This window comes from Arachis ipaensis, chromosome B3, assembly GCF_059453495.1.
Source record: "Arachis ipaensis isolate K30076 ecotype BB chromosome B3, ASM5945349v1, whole genome shotgun sequence".
Classification (NCBI taxonomy): Eukaryota; Viridiplantae; Streptophyta; class Magnoliopsida; order Fabales; family Fabaceae; genus Arachis; species Arachis ipaensis.
The window spans coordinates 47,708,234-47,715,179 of record NC_142438.1 but is presented as its reverse complement, the minus strand read 5'-3'; the positions used below and the strand labels follow the sequence as shown (position 1 = coordinate 47,715,179).

Here is a 6,946-nt window from a genome sequence, read left to right as displayed (position 1 = left end):
ATCTATCTCAAAAGAGTAAGTTCCTGAGAAGGCATCCAATTTGAACCTTGATGTCTTCAGAAATGGCCTTCCAAACAGGATGGATAATGGTCTTCCTGAGTCATTAGGGGGCATCTCCAAAATGTAGAAGTCAATAGGGAATGTTAGCCCCTTAATGCTCATTAGCACATCTTCAGCAACTCCAACCACCGAGATTATGCTCTTATCTGCCAAAATAAAACGTGCTGCCGACCTTTTTAAGGGAGGGAGCTGATGAGCAGATAATTTATATGCTTTTTGGCATTGTTTTTACATAGTTTTCAGTATAATTTAGTTAGTTTTTAATATATTTTTATTAGTTTTTAAATAAAATTCACATTTCTGGACTTTACTATGAGTTTGTGTGTTTTTCTTTGATTTCAGGTAATTTCTGTCTGAAATTGAGGGACTTGAGCAAAAATCTGATTTAAGCTGAAAATGGACTGCAGATGCTGTTGGATTCTGACCACTCTGCACTCAAAGTGAATTTTTTGGAGCTACAGAACTCCAAATGGCGCGCTCTCAATTGAGTTGGAAAGTAGACATCCATGGCTTTCCAGCAATATATAATAGTCCATACTTTGCCTGAGTTTAGATGACAAAAACTGGCGTTCAACGCCAGTTTCATGCTGCATTCTGGAGTTAAACGCCAGAAACAGGTTGCAAAGTGGAGTTAAACGCCAGAAACAGGTTACAAACTGGCGTTCAACTCCAAGAGAAGCCTCTACACGTGTAAAGCTCAATGCTCAGCCCAAGCACACATCAAATGGGCCCCAGAAGTGGATTTCTGCATCATTTACTCATTTCTGTAAACCCTAGTAACTAGTTTAGTATAAATAGGACTTTTTACTATTGTATTTACATCTTTAGTTTCATCTTTAGATCATGTTTGGGGGCTGGCCTCTCAGCCATGCCTGAACCTTCATCACTTATGTATTTTTAATGGTAGATTTTCTACACACCATAGATTAAGGTGTGGAGCTCTGCTGTTCCTCATGGATTAATGTAAAGTACCACTGTTTTTCTATTCAATACAAACTTATTCCGCTTCTAAGATATTCATTCACACTTCAATGTGAATGTGATGATCGTGACAATCATCATCATTCCCAACTTATGAATGCGTGCCTGATAACCACTTCCGTTCTACCTTAGATTGAATGGGTATCTCTTGGATATCTAATACAGGGGACCGAGTCCGAGATATTAGAATCTTCGTGGTATAAGTTAGAACCCATGGATGGCCATTCCTGAGATCCGGAAAGTCTAAACCTTGTCTGTGGTATTCCGAGTAGGATCTGGGAAGGGATGGCTGTGACGAGCTTCAAACTCGCGAGTGCTGGGCGTAGTGACAGACGCAAAAGGATCAATGGATCCTATTCCATTATGATCGAGAACCGACAGATGAATAGTCGTGCTGTGACAGAGCATCTTGGACCATTTTCACTGAGAGAACGGAAAGTAGCCATTGACAACGGTGATGCCCAACATAAAGCTTGCCATGGAAAGGAGTAGGAATGGTTGGATGAAGACAGCAGGAAAGCAGAGGTTCAGAGGAACGAAAGCATCTCTATACTCTTATCTGAAATTCTCACCAATGAATTACATAAGTATCTCTATCCTAGTTCATATTTTAATTATCTATTTAATTATTAAAACTCTATAACCATTTGAATCCGCCTGACTGAGATTTACAAGGTGACCATAGCTTGCTTCAAGCTGACAATCTCCGTGGGATCGACCCTTACTCACGTAAGGTATTACTTGGACGACCCAGTACACTTGCTGGTCAGTTGTGTGAAGTTGTGACAAAGAATTAAGATTATGAACGTGCGTATAAAGTTTTCAGTGCCGTTACCAAGGAATGGAACCGTCACGATTTCTGCGCACCAAGTTTTTGGCGCCGTTGCCGGGGATTGTTCGAGTTTGGACAACTGACGGTTCATCTTGTTGCTCAGATTAGGTAATTTTATTTTAATTTTAAGTCTTTGTTTTTATTCTTTTTATTTTCGAAATCTTTTCAAAAAAAAAGAAAAAAATATTTCTTCTTTTTCGTTTTTCCCAAAATAATTTTCGAAAAAACCAAAAAAATTAACAAAATCATAAAACTAAAAATATTTTGTGTTTCTTGTTTGAGTCTAGAGTCAAGTTTTAAGTTTGGTGTCAATTGCATCTTTTTAATTTTCTAAAAATTATTTTTGAAAATTTCATGCATTGCATTCTTCATGATCTTCAAGTTGTTCTTGGCCAGTCTTCTTGTTTGATCTTCATATTTTCTTGTTTTGTGTCTTTTCTTGTTTTTCATATGCATTCTTGAATTCTTAGTGTCCAAATATTAAAAATTTCTAAGTTTGGTGTCGTGCATGTTTTCTTTTATTAAAAATTTTTCAAAAATAAGTCTTGATGTTCATCTTGATCTTCAAAGTGTTCTTGGTGTTCATCTTGACATTCATAGTGCTCTTGCATGCATCACATGTTTTGATCCAAAATTTTCATGCATTGAGTCTTTTTGATGTTTTTCTCTTTCATCATTAAAAATTCAAAAATAAAAAAAATATCTTACCCTTTTTCACTCATAAAATTTGAAAATTTGAGTTGACTTTTTCAAAAATTTTTAAAATTTAGTTGTTTCTTATGAGTCAAATCAAATTTTTAATTTAAAAATTCTATCTTTTTTCAAATCTTTTTCAAAAATCAAATCTTTTTTCACTTTTTCTTTCATAATTTCGAAAATTTCAATTTGATTTTCAAAATCTTTTTCTTATTTCTATTTCATATTTTCAAAGTTAATGCTAACAATTAATGTGATTGATTCAAAAATTTCAAAAGTTTGTTACTTGCCTCTTAAGAAATGTTCAATCTTTAATTTTTAAATCATATCTTTTTAGTTTCTTGTTAGTCAAGTAATCAACTTTAATTTTCAAAATCAAATATTTTTAAATTTCTTTTTCAAATCTTTTTCAAAATAAGTTTCAATCACATCTTTTTCAAAATCAATTTCAAAATCTTTTCTAACTTCTTTTCTAACCTCTTATCTTTTTAATTTGATTTTCAAATCTTTTTCAATCAATCTTATCTTTTTGTTTCAATCATATCTTTTTCAAAACTACCTAACTAACTCTCTCTAATTTTCGAAAATCACCTTCCTCTTTTTCAAAATTCCTTTTTAATTAACTAATTGAATTAAATTTTAATTTAATTTCAATTTTCTTTTTCTAAATTTTTGAATTTCAATTTTAATTTTAAATTAAAACCAAAACTATTTTTCTTTTCTTTTCAATTATTTTCGAATTCTTCTCCTTCATCTCCTTCTATTTATTTATTCATCTACTAACACTTCTCTTCCACCCAAAATTCGAACACCATCTTCCTTTCTTTGTTCGAGTTTTTCTCTTCTCCTTCTTACATTCTTCTCTTCTTAGACTCACATAAAGGAATTTCTATACTGTGACATAGAGGATTCCATATTTTCTTTTGTGTTCTCTTCTTTTTCATATGAGCAGGAACAAGGATAAGAACATTCTTGTTGAAGCTGATCCTGAACCTGAAAGGACTCTGAAGAGGAAGCTAAGGGAAGCCAAAGCACAACTCTCAGGAGAAAATCTGACAGAAATTTTTGAAAAAGAAGAAAACATGGCCGAAAATAATAACAATGCAAGGAAGATGCTTGGTGACTTTACTGCACCAAATTCCAATTTACATGGAAGAAGAATCTCAATTCCTGCCATTGAAGCAAACAACTTTGAGCTTAAACCTCAATTAGTTTCTCTGATGCAACAGAATTGCAAGTTTCATGGACTTCCATCAGAAGATCCTTTTCAGTTCTTAACTGAATTCTTGCAAATCTGTGATACTGTTAAGACCAATGGGGTTGATCCTGAGGTCTACAGGCTTATGATTTTCCCATTTGCTGTAAGAGACAGAGCTAGAATTTAGTTGGACTCTCAACCTAAAGACAGCCTGAACTCTTAGGATAAGTTGGTCACGGCTTTCTTAGCCAAGTTCTTTCCTCCTCAAAAGCTTAGCAAGCTTAGAGTGGATGTTCAAACCTTCAGACAAATGGAAGGTGAATCCCTCTATGAAGCTTGGGAGAGATACAAGGAACTGACCAAAAAGTGTCCTTCTGACATGCTTTCAGAATGGACCATCCTGGATATCTTCTATGATGATCTGTCTGAACTATCTAAGATGTCATTGGACCATTCTGCAGGTGGATCCATTCACCTAAAGAAAATGCCTGCAGAAGCTCAAGAACTCATTGACATGGTTGCAAATAACCAGTTCATGTACACTTCTGAAAGGAATCCTGTGAATAATGGGATGCCTATGAGGAAGGGAGTTCTTGAAATTGATACTCTGAATGCCATATTGACTCAGAATAAAATATTGACTCAGCAAGTCAATATGATCTCTCAGAGTCTGAATGGATTGAAGGAATCATCCAACAGTACTAAAGAGGCATCTTCTGAAGAAGAAGCTTATGATCCTGAGAACCCTGCAATAGCAGAGGTGAATTACATGGGTGAACCCTATGGAAACACCAATAATCCCTCATGGAGAAATCATCCAAATTTCTCATGGAAGGATCAACAAAAGCCTCAACAAGGCTTTAATAATAGTGGAAGAAACAGGTTTAGCAACAGCAAGCCTTTTCCATCATCCACTCAGCAACAGACAGAGAATTCTGAGCAGAATCCATCTAGCTTAGCAAATATAGTCTCTGATCTATCTAAGGCCACTTTAAGTTTCATGAATGAAACAAGGTCCTCCATTAGAAATTTGGAGGCACAAGTGGGCCAACTGAGTAAAAGGGTCACTGAAACCCCTCCTAGTACTCTCCCAAGCAATACAGAAGAGAATCCAAAAAGAGAGTGCAAGGTCATTGAATTAACCATCATGGCCGAACCTACAAGGGAGGGAGAGGATGTGAATCCCAGTGAGGAAGACCTCCTGGGACGTCCAGTGATCAATAAGGAGTTTTCCTCTGAGGAACTAAAGGAATCTGAGGCTCATCTAGAGACCATAGAGATTTCTTTTGAACCTCCTTATGCCATTCATGAGCTCTGATGAGTATTCTTCTTCTGAAGAGAATAAAGATGTTACTGAAGAGCAAGTTGCCAAGTACCTTGGTGCAATCATGAAGCTGAATGCCAAATTATTTGGTAAAGAGACTTGGGAAGATGAACCTCTCTTGCTCATCAATAAACTAAGTGATCTGGATCAACTGAGATTGCCTCAGAAGAAACAAGATCCTGGAAAGTTCTTAATACCTTGTACCATAGGCACCATGACCTTTGAGAAGGCTCTATGTGACCTTGGATCAGGGATAAACCTCATGCCACTCTCTGTAATGGAGAAACTGGGAATCTTTGAGGTGCAAGCTGCCAGAATCTCATTAGAGATGGCAGACAACTCCAGAAAACAGGCTTATGGACAAGTAGAGGACGTGCTAGTAAAGGTTGAAGGCCTTTACATCCCTGCTGATTTCATAATCCTGGATACTAAGAAGGATGAGGATGAATCCATCATCCTTGGAAGACCTTTCCTAGCCACAGCAAGGGCTGTGATTGATGTGGATAGAGGAGAATTGATCCTTCAACTGAATAAGGATAACCTTGTGTATAAAACTCAAGGATCTCCTTCTGTAACCATGGAGAGGAAGCATGAAAAGCTTCTCTCACTGCAGAGTCAACCAAAGCCCCCACAGTCAAACTCTAAGTTTGGTGTTGGGAGGCCACAACCAAACTCTAAGTTTGGTGTTGAACCCCCACATTCAAACTCTAAGTTTGGTGTTGGGAGGTTTCAACAATGCTCTGAACATCTGTGAGGCTCCATGAGAGCTCACTGTCAAGCTATTGACATTAAAGAAGCGCTTGTTGGGAGGCAACCCAATGTTATCTAATTATATTTATTTATTTTCTATTGTTATTTTCTGTTTTCTTTAGGTTGATGATCATGTGAAGTCACAAAAACTACTGAAAAATCAAAAACAAAATGAAAAATAACAGAAGAAACAGCACACCCTGGAGGAGAGCAGTCTGGCGTTTAAACGCCAGAAACAAGCATCTGTCTGGCGTTTAACGCCAGAATCAGGCACCAAGCTGGCATTTAACGCCAGAAACAAGCATCTACCTGGCATTAAACGCCAGAACAGAGCATGGAAGTGGCGTTTAACGCCAGAAACAGGCAGTAATCTGGCGTTAAACGCCAGGATTGCATGTATAGGGCGTTTTACACGTCTAAAGGGTACAGGGATCAAAAATCCTTGACACCTCTGGATCTGTGGACCCACAGGATCTCCACCTAACCCTATTCTCTCCTCTTCACACCTTTTCATAACTCTCTTCCCCAAATGTCCTTCACCAATCACTTCAATCACTCTTTCCCATCACCCCCTCACCACTCACATCCATCTTCTCTTCCCCATGAACCCCACCTACCTTCAAATTCAAAATATTTTCCCTCCCAAACCCAACCCTAAATGGCCGAACCCTAAACCCTCCCCACTTCTATATAAACCCCCCATTCCTTCTTCTATTTCACACAACACAAGCCTCTCTTCTTCCACTTGGCCGAAACCTACTCTCTCTCCCTCTCCTCCATTTCTCTTCTTCTTCTACTTCTTTCTTTCTTCTTTTGCTCGGGGACGAGTAAACACTTTAAGTTTGGTGTGGTAAAAGCATTGCTTTTTGTTTTTCCATAACCATTTATGGCACCTAAGGCCAGAGAAACCTCTAGAAAGAGGAAAGGGAAGGCAATTGCTTCCACCTCTGAGTCATGAGAGATGGAGAGATTCATCTTAAAAGTCCATCAAGACCACTTCTATGAAGTTGTGGCCAAGAAGAAAGTGATCCCTGAGGTTCCTTTCAAGCTCAAGAAGAATGAGTATTCGGAGATCCGACTTGAAATTCAAAGAAGAGGTTGGGAA

The 6,946-nt window shown here is 37.5% G+C and overlaps 1 non-coding gene across 1 annotated transcript; it reads right to left on the bottom strand.

Moving 5' to 3' along the window:
- Positions 1-4,044: 4,044 nt before the first annotated feature.
- LOC148570531 (small nucleolar RNA R71) lies at positions 4,045-4,152 on the bottom strand. The gene has a single exon (XR_015908081.1). It is a non-coding gene; the product is annotated as a small nucleolar RNA R71 (small nucleolar RNA).
- Between the last annotated feature and the right edge of the window lie 2,794 nt (positions 4,153-6,946).